Source organism: Sus scrofa, chromosome 14, assembly GCF_000003025.6.
Source record: "Sus scrofa isolate TJ Tabasco breed Duroc chromosome 14, Sscrofa11.1, whole genome shotgun sequence".
NCBI classification, from domain to species: Eukaryota; Metazoa; Chordata; class Mammalia; order Artiodactyla; family Suidae; genus Sus; species Sus scrofa.
The window spans coordinates 77,286,407-77,304,206 of NC_010456.5; the positions used below are offsets into that span (position 1 = coordinate 77,286,407).

A 17,800-nucleotide genomic window follows, 5' to 3' on the forward strand; every position below is an offset into this window, starting at 1 on the left:
TATCAGGAAGGGTTAAATTGTTGTCTAGTTCAGGCTCAGTAAAAACTGGCACAGTTTATAGAAACTAAACCATTTTGGAAGGAGTAGTCTTTTTCTATAAGATCAAGACAATTGGAAGATTCTTGGCTTGGTGACTGAGGCTGATCTAAAATCTAATTCATTGTAATGATCGTTGTACAACTACAAATGTAGCAAAATCATTGAGTAATTAAAAAATAAATAAAATCTGATTCAAAAGTTCTTTTCATATGTCTAAACTCTTCTAGCTAAGTGTAGTTAAGCTAGGTTAAGATCTCCAGAAAGCTTCAGATTCCTGAATGATAAGCCCAGAAAAATCTCTCCTGATCTTTCTTTCTCATGACATCAAGCAAAACAAGGGGAGAAAGGCAAATGGAGCTGGCAGTTGTCCTCCTTTCCTTGGAAAATAAAGAGTTCTAGCTGTGGCACAGTGGGTTAATGATCTGGCTTGTCTCTATGGAGGTACAGGTTCAATCCCGGCCTGGCACATTGGTTAAGGATCCAGTGTTGCTGCAGCTGTGGCTCAGATTCGATCCCTGGCCCAGGAACTTCCATATGCTGTGGGTGCAGCTGAAAAAAGAAAATGGGGGAAAAAGAAAAAAAAGACTGTGTGTTCATTTTAACTTAGCATTGTTTAAAATATCTATATTTTCTTTAATTTTAATGTTCTGTTTCACCAGCATTAATTTTTCATGTTTCCTTCTTTGAAACTTCATGCCTAGCTGTTAACATTAGACTGCCCCATGCCCTACTTTTTGGAAAAAGTACATACGACAGATAACATTCTTCTTAACTCTCCTGCATATGTCTTTTATTTCTTTACTCTGAAAGGCTCTATCATTGATTAAATTAGAGCGTTTTACAGCTGTTTTTCCTATTCCATACTGCTTCAGAACTATAAAAACAGGTAGACTAAAAATACCTTATCCAGAATTGGGCCAAATTCTTTCATATATTAAGGAAACAGTATTGACTACCTGGTTAGAAATTGGTTACACCAGGAATCTTAGTATAGAAAGTTAAACTTATCACCTGTGTATATATTACTTAAGCATTTTAAAATATTTAAAACATTTAAAACAGTAAGTCTTCTTTTTCTTTGATATTTAGTTGGGTACATCCTGAGGCCTTCATAGATATGAAGGCGACCTAATTAGCCACTGCTTCTGGCCCTGAGGCTCAGGGCTTCCTAGCCTTGCAACACTGGATCCCTTTATAGACCCTAACTACCTGTAATGCTTCCAGTACTAGGTAGGAATATATAGACTTGAGGGGAGAGAGAAGTCATTCTTAGGATACTGAAGCAGGCCTACCCATTTGTGTTATGGTTGGAGCAATAAATGAATTACATCATCAAAGCACTTGGGTCCTTTGGATTTTTTCAGCCTCTTTTTTTAATCTCACCCTACTTACCTAGCCTCATTACATACTTATTGTTGAGATACAGGTAGGTGAGCAAAAAGGAAAGAATGTGGAACAGATGTCTGCAAACTTTTTTTTCTGAAGGGTCAGGTAGCAAATATTTTAGGCTTTGCAAGCCATATACAGGCTGTATTGCATACTCTTCTTGTTTTGTTTGCTTCCTTGTTTTTTTGTTTTGTTTTGTTTACACTACTCTAAAAATGTGAAAACCTTTCTTAGCTCTCCAGCTATACAAAAACAAGTCACAGGATAGATTTGGCTCTCAGACTGTAGTTTGCCAACCCCTTGTGTAACACATTGGCAGCTTCCTCACTTCATTCACTTTCATCATACCCAGGATTTCCCTGTTGACATCAATATAGAGAAAGTGGAAGGCGGCTGAAACTAGGCAGAACTTTACTGGCTAAATACCTCAACTAGGTAGCCATTTCCTCACTTTAACCCTACTCTGATTGGTTCCCAGGATAATCAGATCCTGAAAGACTGAGTCATGCAATGAGACGAATACTTAATGTCATTTTAACAAGGAAACTGGAGTTCCCATTGTGACTCAGTGGGTTACAAACCTGACTAGTATCCATGAGGATGCAGGTTCCATTCTTGGCCTCACTCAGTGGGTTAAGGATCTGGCGTTGCCATGAGCTGTGGTGTGGATCGCAGACGTGGCTCCGATCTGGCCTTGTTGTGTTGTAGGCATAGGCCGGCAGCTGACCTCCAATTTGACCCCTAGCCTGGGGACTGCCATATGCCACAGATGTGGCCCTAAAAAGCAAAATTTTAAAAAAGGAATTCTTATGTTGGCAAGCTCAGCACATTCTATGTAAGTCAAGCTATATAAGAATAGCAATAGGTAGCATTTATGTAGCACTTACTAGCCACTCAGTCAGTTTCTTTGGCGCTTTACGTACATTGACTCCATTAATTTTCATAAATTGAGGTAGGTTATTTTCAATCCCATTTTACTGATGAAAATACTGAGACACAGGGGGGTTAGGTAACTTGCCTCAAATCTTGTAGCTAGAAAGTTACAGAGCCAGGATTCAAACCGAAGCCATCTGGTTTGAGTCAGTGTTTTTACTGAACTGTACTGCTTCTCTAAACTTTTAGGGAAGTCTCATAATTAGGACTCAGAACCACAGACCACCCTTACAAACAAAGGCTTGTTTTGCCAAAGAGAATCTTCCTGTTGTCTGAATAGGTGATTTCATTTATTGAATAGGAGCTTTTGTTATCTGATAGGATTCTGAGGATTCCAACGTAAGATTGTTGCAGAAAAGAAACAGAAGGTGAAAGGGAAGAGAATCGAAGGACTGTAATCCCCAATGAGTTTGAACTGGGAGCTTTTTGCTAAGCAGTAGAATTGATTGCACTACAGAGCCACAGAAAGCCAGATCATAAACTTGCTTGGTCAGCATGGAATCCCAATACAGGGACTTATATGAATCACCTGTTTAATAGCACCAGGCTGATACATCCATCTTACAATAGAGATGGTCCTGTTATTTGGAAATACTCAAAAATCCATTAGTTAAAACCCCCTACTCCTATCTCTACACTAGGGAAAGCCTTTCTACTGGGATTGAAAACTCCAGCTCTCTTCTACGTTGAATGGAGAAGCAATGGCAACTTTTACATTTGCTCTGTAGTTTTTTTCTTTGCTTTATTGCCTAATTAACATATCTCCTTTCTGATTGACACATTCTATCTTTAGATGGTGAATATATTCCTCCTATTACTTTGAAGTTTTGCTGGCCTAAAAGCATTTCTTGGTTTTGTGACTGCATCACTGTATTCCAGTACCAATTTCACATTCTTGGATAAACCATGACTTCACCTACCATGTGCTAAATAAAACTACACATCCCAGCACCAGAGTGCCGTGTGTTCTTATTAGCCACATAAGAGATAGAGAACCCCAAATGTTCATAAATTAAATTCATAGTTCCATTTCAAGGGTTTAGTGACAGTGACCAATCCCTCTTACCTCTACAAGCAGACTTTGTTCTCCTTGGACATTTAAGCACTTTCTAATATCTGCCCTTTATTTGTCACTAGCCAGACCTGATGGGAAAACCCTTTTCACATTCTCCCTCAAAAGCCCAAGTGCTACGATTGTACCCTTGGAAATGGAGACAATTCTATAATCTCTAAGTATGATTTCCTAATTTCCCAGGTCAGTAGAAAATCTCTTCCTGTTGTCCTGCTGTGCTTTGTCACAGCAGGTCTGCCTTTTCATTTGGAACCCTCTTTGTCACTGCCATAGTAACAAATGGAAACACTGAGAACATTTTGTGACAGGCACTGTCATTGTTCCCAGTGAAATCTCTTCCCTGGTGCCTTCCCAGTAAATGAAACTGAGAAGAAAAATCATAACAAATAACATGAAAGGGGACCTAATCAATATGTTCCCAGTGGGCTGTCAATACTGGCCTGTGTTAATATGATTTAGTCATATGTTTTATGACAGCTGTAAGAATACGGACTAGACCTACAACTCATCTTTAGACTAAAAGTGAGTACACCTTTCATAGATTTATACCCAGGCACATATATGTATAACTCTCAAATAAAAGACTAGAGACCTCACCCAAGAACCAACATCTTTAGGATTAAAAAACTTCATTAAGTGTGGTTAAGAGGCATATATAGCTCAGGACAGTTAATTTTGAATGACAGTAAAGGAACTGTGCTGCCTCTAATACTTTTTATTTTCAAATTTTTCATGACAGCTTTAGAAGGGAAAATGGTCATTACCTACAATATGCAGATGACTTTTAAAGCCACTTAGCAATCACAATGTAAATAATTATCCTACTTCCCATCTAATAAAAAAAGAGCATTAATTTCCCTTTTGAATTCATGCTCAGAAAAGGTTTTTAATTTTAATAAAAGATTTAAGTTTCCAGAACCAGGATACTACTTCCTTTTCATGTAGCACCTGTCTATACTTCTGAGGGCCATAGAAAATATCTAAATTATCTTTATGTTTTCTATTCTCGCTTTGCTGTTTGTTCCCAAACATTTGTAGTTCACTCTCCCATTCATCTTAACTGCTGCTTCATTGTGCTGTGCAAAGAAGTGGTGCAGAGTTCCTGTGACTTTTTTTTTCCCCTACACCACCTGCTTCCTTTGCTGTCCAGTTCAAAAGACTAAAAAATAAGTCAGTCAGTGTTGAATGTATCATTTCTCATACTTCTTCACTCAAAACCCCAAACCTTTATATGACCCAGTGTTTGCAGAAGACTTACTTGTAGATGGGAATGAAGATGGTCACTGTGCACTCCTGCCCATCCCACAGCAACAATAATCCCTTTCCCTGTCTCTTAGTTCTAGCAGGCCATCTTTGGTGTTTTAGTTCTTAAGCAGCAGTTCTCCTTAAAACCATCAGATGAGGGAGTCCTCTGGTGGCCTAGCAGATTGAGGCTCCTGCGTTCTTACCACTGTTGCCTGGTTGCTGCTGTGTGGCATAGGTTTGATCCTTGGCCCAGGAACGTCCACATACTGCCTGTGTGGCAAAAAAAAAAAAAAAAGAGAGAGAGAGAGAGAACCTGAAATAAACATTGCAATGCTCATTTAAAAAAAAAAAAAATCCAAAACACCAAATGAAGTATGGAATTGACTTGATTGTTAGGAATATGAAATATACCGCAGACAGCAACTCAAGTTCACGCAGAGGGAAGGGGAAGAGTCACTCCTTGCACAGTCTTGGAATTCTTCATGACATGCTACTCTGATGTTTCACATCCAGAAATTTCAATAAGCTGACATTGGACTAGGACCAAATTTCAAGAACCTTGCCTAAGATTATTAAAGCCTTTGTTGGTTTAAAGAGGTAAACATGATCCTCTCACTATGACCAACAAGGAGAAGAAATAGCTTTCATTCACATGGAATACAGGATTACTTTAGGGCGAAGTGTGGAATTTCTCACAAATATGAATGTTCCTCTAAGATCTAGTATCCTGAACAATCTCCATCCAGAAGCAGTCGTCAGTACATAATGGAATTCAAAGGACTTTGTCTTCTAGAGATTTGGATAAAATAAAGCTCTCAGACCCCAAAACTTAAATATGAACCTTGTATTTCCTATATTTGAAGATTATTAAGACATGTTTATTCTGAGAAAACAATGGTGGAATTTATAAGATTTTATTTAGTAGTAGAAGGCCAGAAAAAATGTTATAAGTAAAACTTCCGAAGTTAATTTTCTTAGAATTTTGAGGAGTTCCTGTCGTGGTGCAGTGGTTAACAAATCCAACTAGGAACCATGAGGTTTCGGGTTCGATCCCTGCCCTTGCTCAGTGGGTTAATGATCTGGCGTTGCCGTGAGCTGTGGTGTAGGTTGCAGACGCGGCTCGGATCCCCAATTGCTGTGGCTCTGGCGTAGGCCAGTGGCTACAGCTCCGATTCCACCCCTAGCCTGGGAACCTCCATATGCCGCGGAAGCGGCCCAAGAAATAGCAAAAAGACCAAAAAAAAAAAAAAAAAAAAAAAAAAAAGAATTTTGATATGACCCAAATACATATGTTTCACTTTCCTGGCCTATGATGTTTGTGAGTCCATTGGAACTAGTTTGAATCCAATAGCAGTTCCCAGCTGCTGTTACATGGATTTGGTCAATTTTACCTACCTAATCTGTCTGTCACATACAACCTGTATCAGTTAGGTTTTGCTGCATAACATACCACCCTCAAAACTTAGTGACTTAAAGCAGCAACCATCTATTTAGCTCCACAATCTCTTGATTGGCACCTGGGCCTAGACTCAAGTAGACAGTTCCTCTGGTCTCAGAAGTTCGAGGGAGTTCCTGTCGTGGCACAGTGGTTAACGAATCCGACTAGGAACCATGAGGTTGCGGGTTCGGTCCCTGCCCTTGCTCAGTGGGTTAACAATCCGGCATTGCCATGAGCTGTGGTGTAGGTTGCAGATGAGGCTCAGATCCAGCGTTGCTGTGTCTCTGGCATAGGCGGGTGGCTACAGCTCCGATTCAACCCCTAGCCCAGGAACCTCCATATGCCATGGGAGAGGCCCAAAGAAACAGCAAAAGGACAAAAAAAAAAAAAAAAAAAAAAAAGAAGAAGAAGTTCGAGATGTTAAGTAATTTGCCCAAGGTTACAATGGGCAAACTCAAAGTTTGATCCCAAAGTTCTTACCTCTAATCATCTTGTTATGCTCTAGTCCATTAGTATATCATCTTGTCTTCCCCTTCAAGTGAGGATAAATAGCCAAAGTGAGTTTCTAAAAACTAGTCTATAAAATGGTGCCAGTCTATGACCTAACAGAGAAAAGATGGTAGGAGCAACACAGTAAGTTTTCAAAAAGCTAAATATATTCAGTTTAAAATCTTGTCTTAGCAATGTTTGAGTTTGTTACAATGTGCCTTTATTGGCTCTGTAATTAATATAATCAAAATAATAAAATCACATGTTGATAGTACTGATACATAGCTTGGCCAACCTTGGGACCTAGCAAATATCTTAGCCATGGTGAATAAGTCATTAAAAACAATTTTCCAAACTATATGAAAATTTGTATGTAGTGTAACCTCTGATGTTATATGGCTGTTTACTAGCAACAGAGGTTTGAATAAAACAAACAAAAATCATCAATGTGATTACTAAATTCCCAGCTATCTTCACGTCAGGTATGAGTTCTCAAACCTAGGGTATGAACACAAGGATCATAATTTATTTTTCTTTTTCTTTTTTGGCTTTTTTTTAGGGCCACACCTGTGGCATATGGAAGTTCCCAGGCTAGTGGTTGAATCACAGCTACAACTGCTGGCCTACGCCACAGCCAGGCCCAATTAGAGCCATGCCTGCAACCTGCACCACAGCTCTGCTGCAATGCTGGATCCCTGACCCTCTAGGCAAGGCCAGGTATCGAACCTGCATCCTCATGGATACTAGTTAGACTTGTTTACAATGCACCACAACGGGAACTCCTATCTTTCATTTAATTGTCCGGTTTACATTGACATTTTAGATAATTAAAATGTGTGTTTTATTTCTAGCCCATGAAATAAATGACAAATTAAAACCAGTTTCTGTCAGCAAGTGCACTTAGAATTTTAGAACCACCCTGCTGTGAGGAATTGTCAGTTGATCAAATACAGGTTTTTGAACCGAGTTAAATAATAACAAAATTAGTTATCTTGCTTATGAATTAGGGCATAAATAAGCTTACTTTCAGCTCCTTATTCCCCAGCTATGACTATCCTGGTGAGTCTTTTTGTTTTTAATTATATTGCTTAAAATGTTAGGTGCTGAAAGGGAGTATTTTTAAAAATCATGTTTTCTGATTTTCAGGTTTTCAAATTGTTTTCAACAGTGAAACTGTGCTTAAATGAGATTTTATCTGCATCAGAATGAAATGAGATTAAACAAATCCCCATTTGACCCTATCCACATTTTATTTGGTGGCTTATAAAGCAACTCCCTTGAATGAGTTGCCATTAGGTATGAAAACCTAACATGGTCTATTAAAAAGCCTGCACTTGATGGATGAGGAAAATGAGGCCCAAAGAAAGAGAGTTGATTGCAAATATTCAGTACTAGAAGCCAGATCTCCTGACTCATTAATTCGTGATCAAGTAATTATATATGTTCATAACTCAAATGAATGTTGTTAGTTAAGTAGTCTGTCATATAGGCCTCTTGGAAATATATAGGTCAAGAGTCAATACCCTAAATGAGTAAAGCCTTTGATGTAGGTTTTTGGCACGTGAATATCCAAGATGTTTAACAATAAACAGAAGCATATGCTAAATTTTATTTTGGGAACCACATCAAGAGATCACACATTACATTTAAAATTCAAATTCTAACCTCATCTTTTACATTTTTATTCCAAAGAATGATCTTCAAAACAGTATTTTAAAAGGGGTTGAGGCCGCAAGACCTTATCCATACAAGTAAAACACACTGCTTACTGGTACTCTTCAGGAGCTTCTTTCCTGAATTAGAGGCTTGTTTTTTTGTTTGTTTTAATTCAAATGCAATATCCCATGCCATGTTAATAGAATTGGACAAGTTTCCATTCTCAGAGACCAGGAAAAGGAAATAAGTTGTCTTCATTGTTACAGCACTGACCACTGCCTATATGTTATACCATACTGCTCCCTCGCTCACTTTGTGTGGGAGGGTGTGTTGTGCTGAACTCTCATAAAGGAACCTTTGCACTGAATTGACTTCCTGTCCATGTCAGTCACTACACCATCTGACACCACTTAGGCTTTGGTTTTCATTATGCAAATACCTGCTAGGTCAGATCTTACCCTGACAGGCACAGCAGCTTTTTAAGTTATTTGAAAATGTAATGTTTGTTGATTTCTTTTTTTTCCAGGAAAAAAAAAAATCCATGTTTTCTAACATATGAGTCACAAGTTATTATTTAAGTTCATGACTAGTTAGTAGTCAAGATAAAGTCAAAACAAAACAAAAATTTACTAACTAGACTACATAGAAAATAAACGAAAAAAAAAAGTTTACATCTGAGCCTTTTTCAGCAGGGGGAAACCATTACTTTGTCACATCTGGGTAGTCTAAGCCAGCCAAATTGAAGTGGGAATTTCCTGCCATATGTTAGTTCTTTGAGCAACCTGTGAACATCTAAAAGAGGGTATATGAGTTCTTGTTTGGTAGAGCTGCAGCCACTGTGGAGGCTTGCTCCTAATAGGTAGCAGGCATTTTTATGTACTGCCACTAGTCAGGAGGTTGTGTAGCCTGTCTGTTGCTCACACTCTTTGCTCTTGTTAAATGCATTAATTGGGAGGGCACAATATCAGATCTCCCGGATATTATAGCAAGAGTGAACACTATGTTGAAATGACTTCCCAAATGGAGATGACAGAAGTTTTGTTTCATTAATAAAAAGAAGGTTAGACGGAGCCACCACAGGTATTCCAGATAACTTGTATAGGATCATTTTATAAAGTCAATGAAGACCAAAATAAGCCTCTTTAATATAAAGGAAAATAGAGAATCTGAAATGGCAGGGAAAATACCAACTGTTTATATCAGCCAGGTGCACATGGGAATTAGGAAGCAAAAATTTCATGCAGAAGAGTTGTGTGCAAAAAGTAGAAATGCTTTATCCAGTTGAAACAGGAGACATTTTTCAGGGGGGAAAGAAGACTTTCCACATGATCTCACTGTTTTTGTCATCCTCTGTAAGGGAAAATATTGACATTTACCAGACTGTTTGCTCCAGCTTTCTGATCTCCTGCAGTTTATTTTTATAACAACCTTATCGATGGGCCTCTTACCCAGCTCTCTAGGTTTAACTGAGTTGAGTCGATTTGTTACCACAGCTTCAAGTAGCTGTTACAGAACAAGCAAGACATCCTAATAAAGCTGTAAACGTGTTTACTCAAACAGAGTATTGATTTTACTTGGAGAGGGAGAAGCCGGTGCTTAGCACAATGTCAGGGTGGATGAATTTCACTGCAGTTTTTCATTGTCATCTGTCATGGTTGTGAAACACTAAGTAAAGCCATCAGAGGATAATTACAAGTACCAGAAATGTAGCCCCTAAAATCAGTTAACCGCTTGGGAGTTTCATAGCTTAATTAGCCTTTATTAAAAATTTCGTCTAGTAATAGTAGTCAAGCACTTTTAATGGTGCTTTCAGGTAGCGCAAGATTTCATTTTTGTGACTTGTTAAATATATGAATTTAATGACTAAGGGTTTTTCAGACTTTTTCTCATTCTAGTAATTAGGCTGACACTAAAACACATTATAAAGAGACAGTGATCTGTTCTCATATCAACAGAAGTACATGGTTTTTCTGCAAAATCAATTTTAAGGAAGAGGTAAAGCAATTATAGAATATTTAGAACACATCTTTATAGGAAAAACAAAAACAAAAAACACCCAGTTAGCATCCTTATTAAATCTAAATGTTTTTGTAGCACATGACCTAGACACAAAAAACTGTCAATGCCATCCTCGTTTCTTAATACCTTCCTTCATTAATGACATATCTTTTTAAAATATTCTAGCCTGCTGTAAGTTATTCATTATCTTAAAGATGAAAGTTGATGCACAACTGTAGAAAAGACAAGGGTCAGATTGAGGAGTTGCTTACCTTCTACAGAAATTGTGTTAGCTTTTGAATTTGATGCAAGTTATTCCTGTAATCACTCTACCTGCCCTCTTCCAAATGACTTGAAAAACATCACAGTTGAAACAGATCACCTAGGATGATGAACACAAAAATGAAAATATTAAAAATGTTTTATCATTATATTTAAAATGAGTGTTCCCATATGTATTCATTGCCTTATAGTAAACTTCTCATCTTCTCACACTACTTGTCCCAGGCTGCCTAAATAGCTCATTAAAATGGTAATATCTGAGGGAGGACTGGTTTTAAAGCCTAGGAGTAACAGACTGTCAAAAAGAACATTGAAAAATGTTGCGGGAGGGTCCTTTGCCTAAGTTATAAGCCAAATTCTACCCCGAGTTAAATCTTTAAGCCCTGAAGCAGCAGGTTGTAAAATTTTGTTACATAAGAAGGCACCACCAAAATTCTTTCTTTTAATTTTTCAGAGGGTAGAGAAAGAAATTGGTTTTTCACAGCTGTATTTAGATTCTATATTAAAGTATTCAAAGACAGGCAAAATAAAGGATATAGATTTATGATTAAAATGTATCATTCTGTTTTTTCTATGTGCATTTCAAAACCCCCACAATACAGTAATTTATTTTTGTTCTGTTCAATTTTCTTAAGAATGACAACTATGTGAGGGAGCTTGTTGTCAAGGAAGTGTGGGGAGGGATGGGAATAGGATAGAGTAGGGCAGCCATACTTTGGCTTTAAGGTACTATTTCATCCGACTCCTTTGGTCAAAGGCACAGAAACCCATTTCTAGCTCAGGATAAAGATTTTTTTTTTTTTTTTAAAGGAAACACACAAGCATTAAAGGAGCCGTTATAACAAAGTGGTTAAGACAGTAGGTCAAAAGACATGGATTTGAGTTCTCGTAAGCCATTAACTATTTGTGGAACTGTGGACAAGCTATTTAATGTCTCTGGGCCTCAGTTTTCTCATTGATGACAATGAGTATAATGAGTACTTGTCTCATTTGGGTAATTATAAACGTTGAATGAAATAATGTTTATGAGCACAGTGCCTGACACATAGTAAGGATTCAGTAAGTGTTAGCCAGTCATAAAAGGAATCTTAGATAAGTTTTCACTAAGAGTGGAGCCAGGTGATGATTCTAGATACCAGTCAGTTCTAGGGACCTCAAGAGCAGATATTCATGGATCTTCACTCCAGTACTCACCCATTAATGTTATGCAGCTGCATTGCATGTCTGCTTCTTCCTACCTCAAAGTCAGCTGCTAGGTCTTTCTTTGCTTTCCATTCTGGCTTCTGAAAGAGAATACTAGGTTAGCTCAATTCACTTTTTGTGCCATTCATAAGTAAGACACTGGAAGAACATTTGGGGTCAGATGTCCTCCTCTTGGTCCAGTTAGTAGTAAGTGTTGACTTACTTGCTGAAAACACATCAACTGACCCCCTCAGTGGTGCTAGAGGTGAGGTAGTTTTTCTCAAAAGAGCAATGGATGGGTGGGCTCTGTACACTTGTATGTTTGCATGCCTCATCTATACCCTTTTTCTCATACTTGAGAGCTCTGAAAGTGTTCCCTACAATATGATCCATCTTGACACAATACATAGAACATCAGACACCTTATGTCTTAAGCTGGAAACCTAGGAGTCATTCTTAATGCATTTCCTTCCCCTCTATCCAAACCTTTAGTGAATTCTTTTCGGCCCAATTTTAAGAATATATCCCATGTCACCTTACCTCAAATCCATTCACTTTTCTGCCATGTCTTTAACTCAGGCCTATTTTCTGCTTACTGCAGTAGCTTCTTCACTGGTCTCCCTACTTTTACCCTTTTTGGAACTCTATTCCATTTTTCTACACAGTGGCCCAAATATTTATTTTAAGAAGAAATCAAATTATTTCACTCCCCTGCTTACAACCTTCCAGTGGCTTCTATTTGGATTTAGACTAAAAGTCTAAATTTCTATAGTGGACTAAAAGGATCTATATGATCTGCAGTCTCTCCATCTGTGTTTCCTGTCCCTTTCACCTTTGTTCGCATGCTCTGGCTATGCTGTTCTTCTTTCAGGCCTTAGACACTTCACACATGGAATTCCCTTTGCTCTTCCGGAGTTCCTTTTGTGGCTCAATGGTTACAAATCTTATTAGTATCCATGAGAATGCAGGTTCGATCCCTGGCCTTGCTCAGTGGGTTAAGGATCCAGCATTGCCATGAGCTGTGGTGTAGGTCACAGATGCAGCTCGGACCCTGCGTTGCTGTGGCTGTGGTGTAGGCCAATATCTGCAGCTGCATTTCAGCCCCTAGCCTGGAACTTCCACATGCCACAAGTTAGGCCCTAAAAAGCAAAAAAAAAAAAAAAAAAAAAAAATCACTCTTCCTCACTCTACATGGTTGTCTTTTCCATCCTCAATCTCAAAAAGTATTCTCTAATCATTATGTGCAACCTGGGTCCCTTCATTATCCTGTACTGCTTTACACAGTCCTTTTCCTTAGTAGCACTTAACATTTTCTGAAATTATCATATTTACTTATTACTTAATTACTAACATTACTTTTTTAAAAAAATCTCTTCCATTAATATATGAGCTTAAAGAGAGCAAGGACTGAATGTGTCTTATTCACCAATGTATCCCCAGGATCCACCACAGTGCCTGGCATAGAGTAGATACTCAGCATTAGTTGTAAAAATGAGTAAGTCAGTTAATCACCTGCATAGCTACAGACTTGCCCCCTACCATCAAATAAAAACCATTCTGTTCAGGAAGCAGCATTTAGTATCAGTTGTCTTTATTAGCTATAGTCTGCATAAGAAAACTAATTTTCACAATTATAATCCTGAACATCAGCTCCTGATATAATAGACCATAGCAGACAGGCTAGAGGCTCTAGTTGAGGTTTTGCAGAATGTATTGAAGTTATCCAGTAGATCTCTCAATATGGTTTGCTAAAATGCCCAGTAGAATGTCTAGTGCATCAAATAACAGCACCCTTATCTTGACCTACCTAGGATCTTAATTGCAAGTTCCTTACTGGGAGTGGGATAAAATGTTGTTCCTCCACAGGAAAGGCTATGACACTGTTTAGTGAAGAATACTTGACACGAATTCATACTGGGACATACCCCCGATGTTTCATTTTCCACATAGTTTCCTAAGTTTTGAGCCACAGAATTGTTCATTTTTTTTAAATAATGATTTTTATTTTTTCCATTATAGCTGGTTTACAGTGTTCTATCAGTTTTCTACTATATAGCAGGGTGACCCAGTTACACATACATGTATGCATTCTTTTTTCTCACATTACCATGCTCCATCATAAGTGACTAGACATAGTTCCCAGTGCTATACAGCAGGATCTCATTGCTTATCCATTCCAAAGGCAATAGTTTGCATCTATTAACCCATGAAGATGTGGTGTATATACACAATGGAATACTACTCAGCCATAAAAAAGAACAAAATAATACCATTTGCAGCAACATGGATGGAACCAGAATTGTTCTTTTTAACTTGTGTCAGCACCCACATCAAATCACTTGTTTATCCTCCTTCTTATCCTTATTATCTATCACCTAGGACAGTGGTTCTCAAGCTTGAGCTTGCATCAGAATCACCTGAAGGACTTATTAAAAGATAAATTGCTGGGTCCCATCCTCAAGCTTCTGGTTCAGTAGGTCTGGAATAGGGCTTAGGTCATATTGAAGCTCCTGGTCCAGGGACCACACTTAGGGAGAAACTCCAAGAATATTGCAGTAGACTCATATGATCTCTGCCAACAGTCTCTTTCATAGTAAGTTCTCACTCTGTACTTCTGCCAGGATTATTTTTAAAGCATTTATGTGGCTTTCTCTCCTAAAATTCTAAAATCCTCATGGATTAACATTATGTTTTAACCATCCTTGGGTCCTTTGATGTCTAGCACAGTTAGGCCCTAAAAAGCAAAAAAAAAAAAAAAAAAAAAAATCACTCTTCCTCACTCTACATGGTTGTCTTTTCCATCCTCAATCTCAAAAAGTATTCTCTAATCATTATGTGCAACCTGGGTCCCTTCATTATCCTGTGATAATAGACATGAGTAACTGTTGGTTGATTGAATAAATCAAAGTATTTTTAATAGCCTTCTAGGTTTTTATTTTTCATTTGCTTCTTATGAAAAAAATCAAGTGTTGGAGTGGTAGTGGCATGAGTCTAGTGAATTAAGGAGTCACATTTGTCAATGTTTTAATTTATATCTTATTCTCTCCCCTCTTCTGTGATAAAAATACAGTCTTAAAAAAAAATACAGCCTTGGAGTTCCCATTGTGGCTTACTGGGTTAAGAGCACAACATAGTGTCTATGAAGATGCAGTTTCGATTCCTGGCCTCGTTCAGTGGGTTAAGAGGATCCGACATTTCCATGAGCTGTGATATAGGTCACAGATGCAGCTCAGATCCAGCATTGCTGTGGCTATGGTGTAGGCCAGCAGCTCCAATTCAACTCCTATCCTGGGAACTTCCATATGCCCAAGATGCAGCCTTAAAAAAAAGAATACATATATACAGACTTTAAATTGACTGTCTTATGTGCTGTGTGGCAGCATGTATCTGGTAACCATTGGTCTAAATGATATAGCAGGCCAGTCTAAGAGAACACATAAATCATCACTTAGGTAGAGATATCTAACAAGGATGAAAAATAAATAATTGGAAAGTGAAATAGACCCAGAAATGAACTAAGAGCAAATTTTTTTACAGGAATGAAAACAAGGAGAATATAGATAGAATTTAGCACTGTTGGTTGCTATAAAATATTGTATCAGGTTTGCTTTAATTACACGGTAATGCCTCTGAGAACAAAGGTAATTACATGATAACTTATGTTAGTACTCCCACATTATCTCTTAATAACTATGTAATTAACTTGTCACTACTACACAGTGTGTAGTTCGATATTACTCATGTATAAAGAACATGGATAACTTAAATGAATGAGATGGGGTGGGGTTAGAAATGGAGACGGTCGGAGAAGCATAGTATTATAGCAGTCAGGAATGCAAATGATATTAGATCACTGACCCAGTCCTCGAGTATGTGATTCAAAGCCATGGAGACTACCAGCAGAATCTAAAGTGAATCATGTAGCTTTCCGGAGACAACAAATATACCATAAAGTAAGTTTACCAAGCAGGGAGGGAGTTCCTTGGTGGACTAGCAGTTAAGGATTCAGTGTTGTCACTGATGTGGCTCAGGTTTGATCCCTGCCCAGGAACTTCTGCATGCCATGGGTGCAGCCAAAAGAAAAGAAAAAGATGAGCAGTTGTTTACCAAGCAGTGAAATAGGTAACTGAAATATAATGGGATATAATGCATGTATTTATCTTTTAGGAGGGTTTTATTTTTAAGTAAGTATTAAGATTTTTTTTTAATGGAAAAAACTTTTCACTCATATCATTTTACTAACATCCTGAGTTTACATGTGTGGTCTGTGTGGTGAGGAGGTACAGAACCAGCAGCTCTCATTCATTGCTGATAGGAGTTCAGATTAGTATAGCCGCTTTGCAAAACAGTTTGACAGTTTCTTAGAAAATACACTCTTACTATATGATCCAGCAGTTGTGCTCTTTGGTTGCCTAAGTGATCTGACAACTTTGGGTGCATGTGAAAACCTGCACACAGATGTGTACAGCAGCTTTATGCATAATTGACAAAACTTAGAAGCAACCAAGATGTCCTTCAATAGGGGACTGGTAAACAAACGGTGATATATCCATTCAATGTTCAGTTATAAAAAATTATAAAAAGAAACAAGCTATTGGAGTTTCCGTCATGGCTCAGTGGCTAACGAACCCAACTAGTAACCATGAGGTTGCAGGTTCGATCCCTGGCCTTGCTCAGTGGGTTAAGGATCCGGTGTTGCTGTGAGCTGTGGTTTTAGGTAGCAGATGTGGCTCAGATCCTACGTTGTTGTGGCTGTGGCGTAGGTCGGCAGCTACAGCTCTGATTCAACCCCTAGCCTGGGAACCTCCATATGCTACACTTGTGGCCCTAAAAAAAAGAAACAAGCTATTAGGCCATGAAATGACAGGGAGAAATTCAAACACATCATGCTAAAAGAAAGAAGCCAGTTTGAAAAGACTACAAACAGTATGAATCCAACTATATAACATCTGAAAAAGACAAAACTATGGAGACAGTAAAGAGATCAGTGGTTGTCAGGGGCTCAGTTTAGTGGGTGGTAGGGATGAGCAGGTAGAGTACAGGGGTTTTTTAGGGCAGTGAAACTATTGTGTGATATTGTGATGGTGGATAACAAATCATTGTATATTTTTAAATCCTGTAGAATGAACAACACAGAATGAACCCTAATGTTGTAAACCATGAATGCTAGTGAATCATCATTGGCTCATTAATTGTAACAGTGTACCTACTACACTAATGCAAGATGTTAATGATAAGCGAGACTAAGGAATGGGGAGATGAGAAGGTATACAAGAATCCTATGCCTTCTGTTCAGTTTTTCTATAAATCTAAAGCTGCTCAAAAAATAATCTTTTGGGAGTTCCCTTCATGGCTCAGTGATTAATGAATCTGAGTAGCAGCCATGAGGACGCAGGTTTGATCCCTGGCCTTGCGCAGTGGGTTAAGGATCTCGCATTGCTGTGAGCTGTGATGTAGGTCACAGACGCCGCTCAGATCCTGCGTGACTGTGGTGTAGGCCAGCAGCTACAGCTCTAATTTAACCCCTAGCCTGGGAACCTCCATATGCTGGGGATGCAGCCCTTAAAAAAAAAAAAAAAAAAAGGCTTCTAATTTGAAAAACAAAAAAAGGCCAAAATGGAGAAACCTTTCTCCCACCCATCTCATTTTACTAGTATCTTTGGTTTGTATGTGTGCCTTACATTTCCCAACTTCATCAATTACAGTGTCCTAACGTGTTAAAAAGGCTTGGACCCCTGCCCTGCGGTCAGTGACCTCACAGTTTTTACCAAAAAGCTTGTTGTATTGATATCGTATAAGAGCCACTCTATCCAAGAACTGTGATCCTTCCTGCTTAATTCTGCAGGAATTCTCCCAGCAGTCCCTGCTAGGGAAGCATTGATCCCTTGAATTTCCATTTCAAACATGTAGACTGATTAACTTACATTTACCTTCTTTAGGAGACTTTATGTGGGGAAGAAAGACTGTCCTAATTTTACTTTTCCAAATTGAAAACTAGTTGCCTAAGTACTGCTGTCTAACAAACCATCTCCTCCTCATAGATCACAGTGCTAATTCTGATATAGCTCAAGTTTTCACAT

General features: G+C 38.3%; 1 protein-coding gene across 3 annotated transcripts in view; it reads left to right on the forward strand.

Annotated features, from left to right (window-relative positions):
• The window catches only part of ADK (adenosine kinase), a 484,515-nt gene that overhangs the window by 450,335 nt on the left and 16,380 nt on the right, over positions 1-17,800 (forward strand). The window lies entirely within an intron of this gene.